At 36.4% G+C, this 15456-nt stretch overlaps 1 pseudogene; it reads right to left on the bottom strand.

Moving 5' to 3' along the window:
* Nucleotides 1-338: 338 nt before the first annotated feature.
* LOC123234774 lies at nt 339-927 on the bottom strand (annotated as a pseudogene).
* Between the last annotated feature and the right edge of the window lie 14529 nt (nt 928-15456).

The following is a 15456-nucleotide window of genomic DNA, read 5'->3' as shown; positions in this document are numbered from 1 at the left end:
TTTCAGAGGCTGAACACGAACTATGCTTTAGCACCTGCCACTGAATGTATTCTTCCATTTACTGAGCTATGTTGCACCACCTCTCTGCACTAACCTATTTTAGCCTAAAACACAATAAAATTAAAGGCTACCACTAACATCCTCTCTAAGCCATGCTGTCCAGCCCTACAGTGGGTCAAGTATGTACAGACTGAAATAATTATGCTCCCTACAGCAGATTATTAGTTTTCCCATTTAATGTTTAACCAATGAAACAAAACACACCAATTCTGGTTAAATTATCCTAAGGGAAATCAGATCTAAGTGTCACACATACATTATTTTCCTACCCATGCCCCTCATTCCTTGACAGGAATTTTGTAGGCCACTTTGTGGATGGTAGTGGTAAAGGACTTTAGGCAGACCTCTTCAGAGTTGGCAATAAACTGTGGTCTTCCCTTTTATCAGGGACTAATAGTTCTTGTATAAATGAGTAGATCAAATGAACAAGCTGCTTCTAACAATGGCAGAAATGTTACGGTGGCGTGTCATCTGTCGGATCACCAACCGGATTTCATCTTGGATAGATTTCACGGATTTCTCTCTTGGTGCACTGTCTTCTTTTGCTGTCTTGACACATTCAATATCAAACTGCCATCGTTGGAGGAATTCACCACTTTCAGTGTTTGAAATCACTACCACCAGCTTTTGAACTGAACACTTGTACAAACAGTCATTTAGCTGGTCCACCATATTATTCAAGTATTTAATGAGATCTGTTGTTACAAGCAAAGTAAGTCCGTATTTCTGTACCCGAGTAAAGGTTTCAGATGGGTATATAGCACGCAAATATAAGATACTGTTGAAACCAAATGAGAAGAACTCTGGGACAATATCGGCGCTGCCCCGCAGGGTGATGCCCTGGTCCTGGGTGAGCTGCAGTTCCATGGTTGCACAGGGGCGCGAGTCCTCTTCACAACAGCCTGACCAGCTTTCAAATGCAACCGTGCAGGAGCATCACCACAACGCGTAGGGTGGGGCAGGGGTAGCCCACGCGCAATCCCGTAATCCACCAGTGCCCAGCTCCTCCCTGGTATATTAAATTTAAAAGCAGAAGCGTCTAATGAGAAGAACTGAAAAATCCTTAAATGAACAAGATGGGATCAGAGTATTAAATTGCTAGAGATTTCATTAGCTATCTGTGAATAACTAACATCTACATAAAACCTACTCTGTGCCAGGCACTACACTAAATGTTTTACAAATATTGTTGCTATAGTGCTATTATCTCCATTTTTTTTACAGTTAAGAAAACTAAGGCAAACAAAATTTAAGTGACTTGCCTATGGTCATATAGCTAATTACATGATTGAGGTAAAATTTGAAATCAGGTATTCCTGACTCCAGGCCTGGCACTCTATCCATTGTGCCACCACACTGCCCCTTAACTGACATATGCTCTTTTAGCTAATGTCCCCTTATGAAACCATTTTTAATGAACTGTGTTCAAATTCCACCATAAAGTCATAACAGCCTAATGTAATGTCATTTGGACATTTGTCCATTAATGGCCCTTATAGAATCATAGAATTTTATAAAAGGAAATTACTTCAAAGTCCATTTAGTACAATCTATATTGGAACAAGAATCTCCTCTGTATCATTCCTGGTCTCTGTTTGAAGACTTCCAGTAAAAAGGGGAAGTTCATTTTGTTCTTGGATTTCAATAATTTAGGAAATTTTTCCTAATAACTAGCTGAAATTTTCCCTTCTATAATTTTCTACCATTAATCCTAGTTATTAGAATTAATTATTCCCTATCACCACATTTCAACTAACATTATATTTCCATGGAACCAATTATAGGATCTAAGGAATCCTTATCCTACTTTCTACTTACAGCAAAGGAGTCCCTAGAGTTTGACTGTATGAACATTTAAGAGTTCGGGGGGGTACCACTGAGGAATTAATGTTGACTCTCTTTTAAAGCCTCTGACTTGAGTGAAAACCAGTATGTTAGATAGCATAGTAGATAGAGTATGAGGCCTAGGATCAGGAAGATAAATTCAAATCTAGACTCAGCTATCTTACCTTAGGTAAATCACTTAATTGCTATTTGCCTCAATTTCTTCATCTGTAAAATAATAACAATACCACCTACATATGAAATAATATTTGTAAGTTCTTAGCACTTTGACTTGCACATAGTAGGTGCTGTATAAATGCTTGCTCCCTTTCTCTTGTCTCTCCCACCTTCCACTCAAAATTATCAGTTGAGTATCAACTAAGTCAACTATCCTTAAACAGTTTTGGAGAAAGCGGCATTTAATAAGGTCATGCAGTGGGTACAGTTGGTTTAAAATCCCCTCCCCCCCAAAAAAAGTCTACAACACAGTTTCCCATAAGAAGAAAGTGGGCTCCAGTTAAGGGATCATATATGGCAAAAGGAAAACTCATAGTTCTTCCCTGCTGGAAATCCTTTTCATAGAATTTCATGGGACAATCAGAAAGTTCCCCTTTGGCATAAAGAATGTGTATATCTTTCCTTGGTTGCTTATGCAGGCAGACACTGCTGCCAAATGATCTGAGGACACCACCAGGACATCATTTGGAAGATGGAAGTGTGCTGTCCCGAGATTGTGATACCAAAATGCCAAAAGAAGATCCAATATTTTCCAGATTTTTCAAAGCTGAAAGGGTCTATTTTTGCTCAGAAGTGGAAGATGGGAACAGGAAACCTAACCAAAACTAAAGCTAATACTCCCTACCTCAAACTCAGGATGTTCCTTTTCTGAAAGACTCAGCTAGAAATTCAAACTCATTCCATTATCTGAAATGAATCCCTTTTCACTTTGTTTGATAAATCATTGATGAATATTCCCTTGAATTTTGCTAACCAAATGGTTGTTTCCTAGTTTTTGGAATAGATTGCCAGTCTTATTAATTTCATTTTATCCAATGGCTTTTCAAATTTAAACTAGAGCAGTGGTTCCCAAACGTTTTTGGCCTACTGCCCCCTTTCCAGAAAAAATATTACTTAGCGCCCCCTGTCACATACTATCACCTCCCCGTTACAGTTATTCACCACCCCCAAATGCACTTGTGGCCATCACCACCGAAATGGATCGCTACAGCACCCACCAGGGGGCAGTGGCGCCCACTTTTGGAATCACTGGTCTAGAGTCTTGTAACTGATTGTTATACTCTCACATAATTGAGGCATTAGACCTAAAAGTTGGAGCTAATTAATACATTAGGGCCCCCATAACATGGAGGAAATCTTCTAAGACCTACTGCAGATGGCCAGAACTGTAGTTATAAATGAAGACCTGCTGACCCCTATATAATGTAATTTTCTTGTATGCATATATATAATAAAGTTTAATTAATAAATTAAATACATACTAAGATATCACCAACATTAAAAACAGTAAGAGTAAACTACATTGTATATTTTTATGCAGTATTATACTCTTTCTTGGAGCATATGGCTGTTCAACTATTAGCACCCCTTTTCAGGGCTTCTTACCCTCATTTAGTGTCCACCTAGCCCTCAACTCTCACCTGTAGCTCCAAGAAGCTGTAGCACATGCAGCAGCCATGCTCCAGTAAATCATTTCAGCTGATGGGATGTAACAAGTTGAAGACAAGCAACAGGCTTCAAACTCATCAGTGAATTGGGGAGGGGAGGTGTCTACCCCAACCATGTGAAGACTTCCCCCATTGGAATGGGCAGAGAACAATTTATTCCAATGACCATAAAGATGACTAAAGCAAGTGCTATGTAGTGTTTAGAGAGAGCTTAGTCATACATCAGAGATATCAAAGTCATTCACTTCATTCAGGGTCATTACCAGTTGCCCTGACATTTGTTCTGTCACTGAAATTTGATGAATCTACAAGAGAGAGAGATGATGATTTTGTGCAACTTTACATCACTTAAATATATCCCTCCCCTTCCCCCCTGGATATCTGAATCAGCAAATACTAATTTAGGGACCCTATTATATTGAGAGGTTAATACTTGCAAGTGGTCTTCCCCTCCAAATTCCTGAGCTGAGTTTAGACAAATGGGACACAAATTCACAAATTTAAAAAGTTTCAATGATAAGAATAGCTCATGAATAACCAAGATATTGCTTTGCTTCAACAATTTAATTCAAGAGCATTTATAAAGCACAAGTTTTATAAAGTACTAACACTAGGTGCTACAAAAACAAAATAAAATAATCTCTGATCTTGTAGAACTTTATTTTATTAGATTCTGGAGAGACTTCTTTGTAATATTGAGTACCAAAAAGAGAAAGGGCTTTTTTTAGGTTAGAGTGATAGTTCAAAGTCTGACCAGGAGACATCATTATCAGAAAATCATGAAAACTAGAGCTGGGAGCATTAGGATTGATAACTAGCATTGATCAACCAGTTATGTGGCATTTATTAAGTATCTACTAAGTTCTAGACATTGTGCTAAATTCTAGGGATGCAAAGAAATAGACAAAAACCAGTACTTTCCCTCAAAAAAAGTTATAATAAAAATGATCTAGTCTTACCCTTTCATTTTGTAAATGAGGAATCTCAGATCTCTAGATGTGAATTGTCTTCCTTAATTTCATACAATTAATTGATAAATGATTTAGTAGTATAAACCTGACATTCTAAGTGCTAATTCACTACCGTTCTAAAACACTGTAAATTATAACTAGATCACTGATATTTTTAAAATATCAGAAAGTTTTTTTAAAGAGTACTAGAAAGTTAATTCAATTTTAAAGACAACATATAATAATGGATCAAAAGCCAACCTCAGAGACAGTCGAATTTAAGTTCAAGTACTACCTCTGACACATATTAACTGCATTACTCTAAGCAAATCATTTAATCTGTCAGTAACCCAAGCAATTATCTGAAACCAGAAACTGCAGAAAATCTTCTAATCTCCATTGGTAGGTAGAGTATCCTCACTAGGATTCCCTATAGCACTGAAACCATAGATTGTATCCCCCCAAAAAGGCTTTACTTTTACTGTGAAAATGACTTACATAAAAGACTATTTTCCATAAGCCTCAAATCAACTACATCTCATTACTTTATGGTAACTTTTCCAACACATTGACATGGATTCTCTCCATTTCTCATAAAAGTCTAGCCAATGTGAAGCAGTCTCCATAATAAGGAGGCCAGATAATTCCAGAAACAAAGGAAGCCAACAAATTTACATCTCTTTGCCAAGTGGAGAGATATGGAAACCAGGAAAACTACAGTTTAATACATTAATTCAATTGAAAGATATTATGGAGAAGAATAGTGAAAGAATACAAATCGCATCATCTCATAAAACATTAGGATGTTAGAGGGGAAAACAAATCAGCAGAAAACTTGGCATGACAGAGTTAATACAAATTTATAGATAAAATGAAACCAGCAAATGAAAAGTGAAATAAATCTGCCAACATTTCTATACCGAGTTGTTTCCATCATTGAATATTATAAAAACCACTATATACAGATTCTAACAACTCAGTCCTCGATGTTCAATAAAAAGAAGAAAAAAGAGAACTTAAGATGGTGGTTGAGAAAAGTCATTAGACCAGATCATGTAATATAAAAAACTAATCTGTATTGGAAATAAGAGCTGAAAGAATTAAGGTATAGTTTTTCAAGATTTCTAAAAGAGGATAATATAATAATGAATGAATATTCTTTTTATAGGATAAAAAAAGTCACAAATAATTCCTTTTTCCATATGGCTATTTTCTTATGTCTATAAAATCTTGAAAAGATTCTCTTTGGTTATATGAAAAGAGAAGTAACTTTATTTTTTTTTTACCCTTACCTTCTATCTTGGAGTCAGTACTTTGTATTGGCTCCAAGACAGAAGATTGGTTAGGACTAGGCAATGCGGATCAAGTGACTTGCCCAGAGTCACACAGCTAGGAAGTGTCTGAGGTCAGATTTGAACCTAGAACCTCCTAGTCTCTAGGCCTGGCTCTCAATCCACTGAGCCACTCAGCTTCCCTGTAACCTTCTTTTAATGATAATTTTCTACTACAGAACACAAGTGCCTAGATGGTTAATTGACTAAAAAGTGAAGAAAGTGTAATTCTCACTCAAATTGTTTGTTTATTTACTTAAGTGTAAGTGCCTTTATGGAAAGTTCTTTTTCACTTTTGCATTCATATGCAAATGCCTATAACAGAGATTGGAACACAGTATGTGCTAAATAAATGTGTACTGATCATTTGACATTATTTTTTAAAAAGAAAGAAAAACTTACCCATTAAAATAAAATATATCTCTAAAGCCTCTCCCTCCAAAAAAGTGTCTTCCATGCATATATTTGGCTCACTTACGATATTTGACAAAAAACACAGACAAAACTGTTTAATGGTCCTCTATGAATAAAAACAGGGAAACACATGTTTATCAAAGTTGCTCTCTGTTGTTATGAAGGATATCATACACAAAGTCCAAATTTAGGACGAATTTCTTATATTTTTATATGGTCTACCAGATTCTCCTTTTTGTAGATTAACCTATAAAAATTGTATCAAGCCCAAAAATAGTTCATCATTGAAGATGCACAAGCATCCTGCCCGAGAAATAAATAACTAGAAAAAAGTGGATTGCATTACATTGAGAATTCTCACACTTTCAACATTACCAAGACCTACTTTTTTGTCCCTGTCTATCTTTCTATATCTCCATCTCTCCTTCTCTTATACACACACACATGCACACATATGCACAGACACACTCTTCTGAATACTAATATTCTTCTGATGGTGCTATATAGTTATAAATCAAGAAATACCATAATTTTTGGAAGATAAAAATAAGAGGTGATCCTAAAGATGAGGCATATGTAGGAATAAGGAACCTGATGTCAGTTACCAATAATGAATTATAACCAAGAAGTAGTGTAAAAGACATAAATTATGATAGGAAAATGAGATGACACCATCTTATAAGAGCAAGAGATGATAGATAAATGAAGATGAATGTCTTAAATGTATCACTACTACACAAAGAATGTTAAAAGTCCTTGGAAAGGAAATTGGGTGCCTTAAGAGAGTAAAAGCCACTGTAGAGGACAGGGAAAGTACCCTGAAAGGGTAGGGATGCCAATGACATACTTCATAGACTTAGGAATTTTGCGGAGGGCTGGCTCTGCCCGTGGGAATAAGTAGCATATGGTCTGTCTAACCAAAAGAATTTATTTTCCTAAATCTTCAAACTAAAGTGAGAAAACAAAGCCATTTTATTTCTGTTTGAAAAGTCTGCCAAGGTTGAGTTTTTAAGGACTTTCTAAACCTTTTATTGGTAAATCAGCTTAACTGCTTTCTAGGGCCTGAAATTTGCATGCTGAATTTCCAAGCTATGAACAACCCTGAAGAACACGTTTAGTAATAAAAATTAATGTGTCTTTTTATTTTTGGTAAATGTAGGGGGGAAAATAAAGTTCTCCACAGATACACGAATATGGAGCTGCCCATGATACATTAGCTAAGTAATAGAACTAGTCAATGATTAATGTGCAGATCCTAGTTGGCACAGTGGAATACAGTTATCACTTCCAATTCAGTTTTGTTTTTGTAAATCTGGTACGCATGAAAACAAGCTTGGGAGCCCACATGGTGTGAGCCAGGCTGAGTGCAAAAAAAAAATAAAATTCTCTGGGAGTATGTCCTCACACAGCTTTGCTTGTGCACCTCAGTTCTGGCCTGTTATTCTCCTTTTGGGTTGCTCTCTTGTAGTGTCTGCCAATGTTTCTGAATAGTATGGTGGTTTCGTGTTGTGGATAAATGTCCAGTGTTTACTTGGATGAAGGTACCCAATTCATATTTCCCTGATTCTTGCTCAGTTTATAACCTAATTCTCCAGAGGTAGAAGGTGTATTAACTCACTGACCCCCACCACCTTGTCTCCCCACCATCTTTGCAAGTTGTGGTTGGAAAACCAAGAGTTCTCCCAAGTCTTGACACAGACATTTATTATGACCAAATACATTGCAAAAGGTAGAGTCACTGAAATTCAAATAAATTGAAAGAATAAGGTGTCAGCCACTTTGGGGAGGGGGAAGGAAAGGCAAACCAGAAAGTCTTAAGTAAGGAGAAAAATACAAACACCTTAGGGGATGTTGAGTCTAAGATTAGAGACAAATTGGGAGACAGAGTATTTGGATGTTTCTTCTCTTTCCTGTGCCATGCTGGAGTTTGTGTAGCTTAGAGTCATGGTGGAGGGAATACCCACGTTGATGAGATCATGAATCAAAATATCAACAAATAAGAATAATATTCCACCTGTAGAGTGAACACATGACTCAGATGACAACATTTGGTATTTGTATAAAAATGAGAGCCCACACTGTTTCATGACAATTCTATTTCATTTAATATTTCATTCATACTCCTTTGAAGCACGCAGGCAAATTTGTAAAACCTAAAACCAAAGGATGCCCAAAACAATCTGATAAATATGTTTTTGAACCTTAATAAAACATAATTTATGATGAATCACATTTGATCTTGGCTTCCACCAAAAATATTTAATTACTGAAACACTGAGAGAATCACCTATAAACTGGTACCATAAGATGTTCCTACAGAACATCTCCTTACCATAAAGTAAGAAGACTCCAGTGTAATTAGTCACTTACATCTATATTGTTAATAATTCATATCCCTCTGGATTTGGAGTCAAAGGGTCTGGATTCAAATTCCAGCCTTTTTACTTCTTACCTTTTTAGTCATGAGCAAATCATCTAACATTTCTGTGTATCTATTTCCTTATGAGTAAAATGAGGTGATTGGGCTAGAAAGGGAAGTTTATTTTTTTGGCCAAAAACCCCTTTGGGAGAGCTAAAGTTATGGATTACAGGTGAAGCTTATGAAACTTTCTCAAAATAATGTTTTTATATGCATAAGATTATAAAAGACAACAATTATATTGATATAAAGATATATTTTTCAGTCCAAGTTCACAGACCCTCTGAAATATATTCTTGGATCCAGGATAAGATTCCCTCAGACCAGATGATCTGTAAGGTCCTTTCTAACCTTAAATTGAGTAATTTATATGGAGCCAATTTCTTAGATGAGAAGCAGATATTCTTTTCTTGGTTTAGTCCAATATATGGAAATGAGGGGAGTCTATATCTAATCATAAACTACTAAAGGGCTTATACTCAGTAATGATGAAGAAGTCTCAAATTGTCTGCTGAGAAATTAGAAGATATAATAATAACAACATTTATAACATTGAGATTTGTTAAATGCTTGTAAAGCAGATTCATTATGTACTTACACACATTATTTCTTTTGAGCCTCAAAACCCTACAAAGTAGGTGCTATTATTATCTACATTTTATAGATGAGGAAATTGAGACAGAGGTTAAATAATTTGCTCATGTTTCCATAGGAAATATCTGAGGTAGGATTTGAAATCATGTCTTCCTAACTCCAGGTCCAAATCTTCCTCCATTATGCTATCTAACTGCCTTTCAATAAGGCAAATTCACCCCTAACCTCCCCCACCCCATCATTCTTTCATTATTGACAGTGAATTAGTCAGGAGTAGTATGAGCTATCTTCTAAGAGCTAGGTTAAGAAGAGCTATATAGCCCTATTTCTCCTCCTGGCCATGAAGCCATAAACAAATGTCCACCTCTGTCTCTTCGGATTTGTTATTTATTGAATGTAGGCAAACAACCATACCAAGTTGGAATTGCCAATTAGTTAATTAGCATCTACTACATGCCAGGCACTATGCTAAGCATTATGAACACAAATAAACAAAAAAGACTAACCTTGCTCTCAATGGGCTCACAATTTAATCATCAAGGGAGGTAATTTTGTGAGTTCAAAAAGTTTTGAAGGTTGTGTGAGACCTGTGAAGTAGTCATGACATTGCTCCCAGGGCAGAATTAGTTGACAACAGGTCAGGTATTTGTGTAAGGAAGGGAAAGACATACTAAGTGTATTAATCAGAAATCTTGAACATTTAGACTTCATCCCCCAGAATTCCTTCAGTATTTCTGGGAATCCCTTTTCCCTTTGTCCCCAAGTTGCATGCTTACGTTGTTTGTTTATAAGTTTGCTGTAACTCCACCTTTCTCTTTTTTTCCCCATGTGTGAGGCTGGGTTAGCACCCTTCTTACTCTAGCTTTTTTTACTTTAGTTATTATTAAGCTTTATAAAATATAATAGTTATTATATATTAATTTTAATCTTAACATAAGGACAAATAGATGCTTGGAGATAGCCACCCAAAGAGAGATAGCTTCAAGGAGAATGATTCCTCCAGGGTTAGTCCCCATTATTTGCACTGGCACTTGAGAGTTGGTTTCCCAAGGTAATGATTACTACCATTCTCAGGGATCTTGGAGCAATCTTGGAGATGGTTATTTTCTTGACACTGTAACTCCTGGGACCCAACCAATATATTTCCATCAACAATTAACCAGTAGATTTAATGAGCCTTTAGTAAAGTATTTTCAAAAAAAGTATAGAAGGAACTTGAGACATAAAACCTTCCTTGACAAAAAGCCTAGGGTATACTCTACCATGAATATGCAGAGTATCCTTGGGAATAGTGGGAATAAGTTTAGTGCAACATGATAAAGAAACACATAAGTAGGCTACACATGAAACTATGCATGCACCAAGTTATAGGTTACAACTCCTGACAATGTTAGAAATTATTTCTTCAGAATTTTTAAGAAGCTTCTTTAGGGTATAATTCTCTCCTGAATGGGCTACTCTACTGTGCTCAAAGATCAGGTCCTTTCCTGAGTCCAAAGCTAGCATTTTTTTTCTGTCTCACTGTGTCACAGAAGCTACTTTTTCTCCAGGTACCATATATTGGTATTTGTTTGCCCTTCGCTATCTCTCTGGTCCTGATGCACACATTAATCCTCATGTTTGATCACCACCATTCTGCATTGCATAGCACCTCTCACCTCACAGGTATCCATGACCTTCACACTTTTCAGAAGCCTAGAAACTTCTGCCTTACAATAGGAGTTCTCCTAAGATTGGTAAAGAGCAATATAAGAGACAGAGATGGACAAGACTTTTTGATTACCATGACCAGGTGGGAAATTGCTACAAATTGTCTTTCCACTCCCCAACTTTCTGGAGGCAACTCGAAGTAGTCCTCCTTCACTCCACACAATGGAAAAAGGTGACAGAAGAGCAGATTCTCTCTTCTGTGTTTCTAATGAGTTCTGCCTTAGCAGCCAATTAGGGAAGTCTTCATCTTCCATTACAAATCCTTAAGTCATCATTTCCTCTGGCTTAGCAACTATTTGGCTGCTCTTCATCATAGCTAAGTTTAAGTCTGTCCATCACACATGGCCAGAAATAGGCTTCCCCCAAATTTTCACCTAGTAGACTACACCCAGACAGAGGATATTTTTAATACTATAAGGAATAGACCCATTGCTGCCATCCACTTATGCTAATATCAAACAATCAACAAGCATTTATTAAGCGATTGCTTGCTATGTATCAGACACTGTGCAGAACACTGGGAATACAAAGAAAGACAAAAAATGCGGTCCATGCCCTCAGAGACCTCTAATGGGGGAGACAACATGCAAGTAACTATGTACATACAAGATAGTTATAGAATAGACAAAAAGTAATCTCAGGGGGAATGCACTAGCAACTGGCAAGACTCAGTAAGACGTGCTATAAAAGGTAAGCTTTATTTTAAGAATTTTAAAGAAAGTCAGAGAAACTAAGAGGCAGTGGTAGAGAGAAAGAGCTATATAGCCTTTACTCCTATATTGATATATGTTTCATAAAAGTAATTAGTTAAAAGATTAAAGTTTTATAGCTCCCTCTTTGGAGGTAGTTCAGTAAATTGATTGAAGTCAGAATAAGGATTGACTTAAAATAGTGGGGTTATTTTAGCATTTACAAAGGTCTTTAAAATTTTTAAAGTACTTTATGAGCATTATTTCATTTTATCTTTACAAGCATAAAATGAAATGCTCTTATTATCCCTATTTTACAGATTAGGAAACTGATACAGAAAAAATTAAGTGATTTCTCCAAGGTCACATAGCTAGTAAGTATCTAAGATGGGATTCAAACTGAGTCTTTTCTTACTCCAGGTCCAATCTTCTCTTCACCATGCCACCTAGCTGCCTTAAAAAATAAATTTTACATTTTTCTCTAATTAAAAATGGTCATCTTATCCCATTCCATACTTCATTTAACTCTAGGCAACCTCAAAACTTGTTCTGTTCCTCTTTAAATATGTAGAGCTGGTTTGCTCAAACTCCAAACATGCTTTTCCATATGCTTCTCTTTTTCCTTTTATATTTCCTTTAAATACAAGTGTTAAATCTGTGCCATATTTTTATTACTTTTACACTGATGTTGTTGACATTTTTGAGAGCTATTTGATGTCTGAGGAACTTGTGAACCTTTTACCCGCCCTTTTCAAACCTTTTTTTTTTTCTTTTTAAAATGGAGAGAAAAAATGGTATTTTTTTTCCACCGCTGGGGAAAACCACCTTAAACTCCCAACAGACTATAATTAGGATTATAAACCCCAGCTTCTTATCTCTTAACAAACTTTAATTGATAACCAGTTCTTTGCTGGGAAATGCAGTTCCACAGTTTGTTAGTGAAGGAAATTCAAGGGCGTTTGATGACACAGCTTTTCTTTCTCAGCCTCATCTGTCCCTCGCCTCCTTACCCAGCCAGCTCAGTCTTACAGTCAATCTCTCCCAGACATCTGATGCCAGTAGAGAGAGGGGAATAGGATGAATTATGGCTAAATTTGCTCAGATGATTTGTGATCCTCAGCATTTGCACATGTGCTTTCATGAGGGACCTATCGGGCTATGCTGAGATTTTTTTTCTTCTTTTTTTCTTCACATCTGTTGGCTCAATCGGAAATCCAAATGCAAAAGCTAACACTTGGGAACAGTATGTGGATTTGTGATGTTCCTCTGGGAGTTAAAGATTTTGAAAGCAAAGAGCCAGTTACATTGATTCATATAGGAAGTGTTTGCATATAAACTTACATGAACTAATGTTGTTAGTGATTAAAAAGCTGGAGTAGATAGATCTATATTCATATATAGATGTAGAGAGAGAGAGAAGGGGGAGGGAGGAAGGAAACTATCTTGCTCAGTACTACTTGTTTTCAGACTAGTTTTATTACCCCTCAGAGAAAATTTGACATTCATGCTAAGAAAAGTAGCTAATAAGCAAACTGGCCAGTAAGAGATATCGTAGACAGTTGGCAGGGAGAACTTCACCTTCTTACCACAAACCCTACTCCTCTTTCCTTTCTCCCCTCTTTTTGCCTCTCCTTGTTTTCTTTTTGTCTCAATTTCTTTTCTCTTTCCTTACTCCCTCTTTTCAAAAATTCTTCTCACTTGCTCTACTTCTCCCTTCCCTATGTATTAGGGTAACCATCTTCTGTGAGGTAGAATAAGGTGGGATTTGAAGTCAAAGTGGGATGGAGGAAAGAGACTATATTTGCTATCAGAAGATCAAAGATTGTGTCCTGCTTCAGCTGTTATCTTGGGCAGCTCAATACTATTCCATTTTTCTCCACAGTTTGTCTTTTAACAATGGAAGTCTTTGGTGGGAAATTATAGAAAAAGAGTGACTCAAAGAGAAAGTGAATCCTTCCATTGAAGTATTAGGTTCTGAAGACTTATCTTACCTGAAACTTGGGTTTTCAGCCCAAGTAGCATGTGGCTAGGGAGATGGGCCTAATAGCTCAGATTCCACAAAGCAAGCTTTTTGAATGCTACCTTAAATATTTTAGTATAAATTGGCCTTCATTCCTGCCAAACAATCTTCTATTCCCTATATGGGTTGGGGGAAATAAGTCATGAGGATCCCAAGTGACCAAAAGCCAATGGTCTAAGTGTACCAATCAGCCTCCCCCAGAGCTTCACCAAGCTCAGCACAGAAGATCTAATAGCCTCTATCATGAATGATTCCTGACTGTCCCTTCTGTCCTATGCTGGCCGTTGGGCTACTAGAGGTAACTATATTACACACTATGTTCTGAATTTACAAAGACAAAAAGGAAACAACTTGTGTTCTACTAAGGGAAAATATGTACACAGACAAGAAAATTCATACACATACATATATTTACATATTTAGACATGTACGTATTACATATAAATAGATACAAAATTGTGTATATAGGTGATAAACACATATGTATATAAGTATGTGTTTGTGTATGTATATATTATATATATATGTATATGTATGTATATATATATATATATATATATATATATATATATACAAAGCTATTTTAGGAACCCCGGTAACTGGAAGAATCAGGAAATTTCCTTGAAGATAGTACTTAAATTGAGTCTTAGATGGTGGTAGGAATATCAAGGAGCAGATTTGAAAAGGAAAAGTATTCCATCCAATAAGAGCCAGTCTGTAAAGAAGACAGTACTGAAATTGAGTTTTAAATGGTGGTAGGAATATCAAGAAGCAGAGGTGAAAAGGAAAAGTATTCTAGCCTATAAAGAGGACTAGAGTTGTGAGATGGAATATGTACAAGGAAGAACAAGTAGACTGTTTTGACTGGAATGTAGCCTGTGTGAGGGGGAGTAATGTGAATTCAATATGGAGAGGCAGATTAGATCCAAATTATGAATGACTTTAAATATCAAACAGAGAAATCTTGAGGGTACAGGGAGTTGCTGAAGGTTCTTGAGCTAGGTCAGACCCATGCTTTAAGAAAATTATTTTGACAGCTAGGTGGAGATCAGGTTAGAGTCTAAGACTCAGTTTCCTTATTTATAAGGTGAGCATATCAGACTATATGACTTTTAATATCTCTTACTGCTCCAAGCCCTGTGATTATATGAAGAGTTCTAGGAAGATCTCCCACTCCAAATATTTTCTACACTGGCTAGAAACAAAGAGCTGAAAATCCCACCATAGTGATTCTTTCCTTTTGGTTAAATTATCTTTCATTCTTGATAAAAGATACAAATATTGCTGGGATGGACAGCAAAATAAATCTCTAGCCTTTTCATCTGGATTATTTTATTTTATTTCCCCTCTTCCAGATTGTAACAACTGCAACAGTATGAGGATACAGGTGCTAAAAGATCAAAGAAAAGGAAGGTAGAAAAAGATAGCTAAAAATTTGGCATTTTCATAATTCTGGCCACTGCTGGCCTGCCTAGTGATAGAATCCAAAGAGCATAAGACTAAAAATTAGAAGAATAAATTTAAACATCTAGTCCAAACCCAGGGATTCTATAGTTGAGGAAAGTTTCATAGGGGTGAATGGGGTAAATAGAAGGTTTAAGATTCTGACCCAAACTCTCTGATGCCAAGTCCTCTGCCTTTAAATAATCACTGCACAGGAGATGATAGGTAGATAAAGAGATAGATAGGGGTGAGGAGGAAAGAGAGAGAAAGAGAGAGAAAGAGAGAGAGAGAGAGAGAGAGAGAGAGAGAGAGAGAGA

The sequence above is a fragment of the Gracilinanus agilis genome, chromosome 2, assembly GCF_016433145.1.
Source record: "Gracilinanus agilis isolate LMUSP501 chromosome 2, AgileGrace, whole genome shotgun sequence".
NCBI lineage: Eukaryota > Metazoa > Chordata > Mammalia > Didelphimorphia > Didelphidae > Gracilinanus > Gracilinanus agilis.
This window is presented reverse-complemented; position numbering and strand designations above follow the sequence as displayed.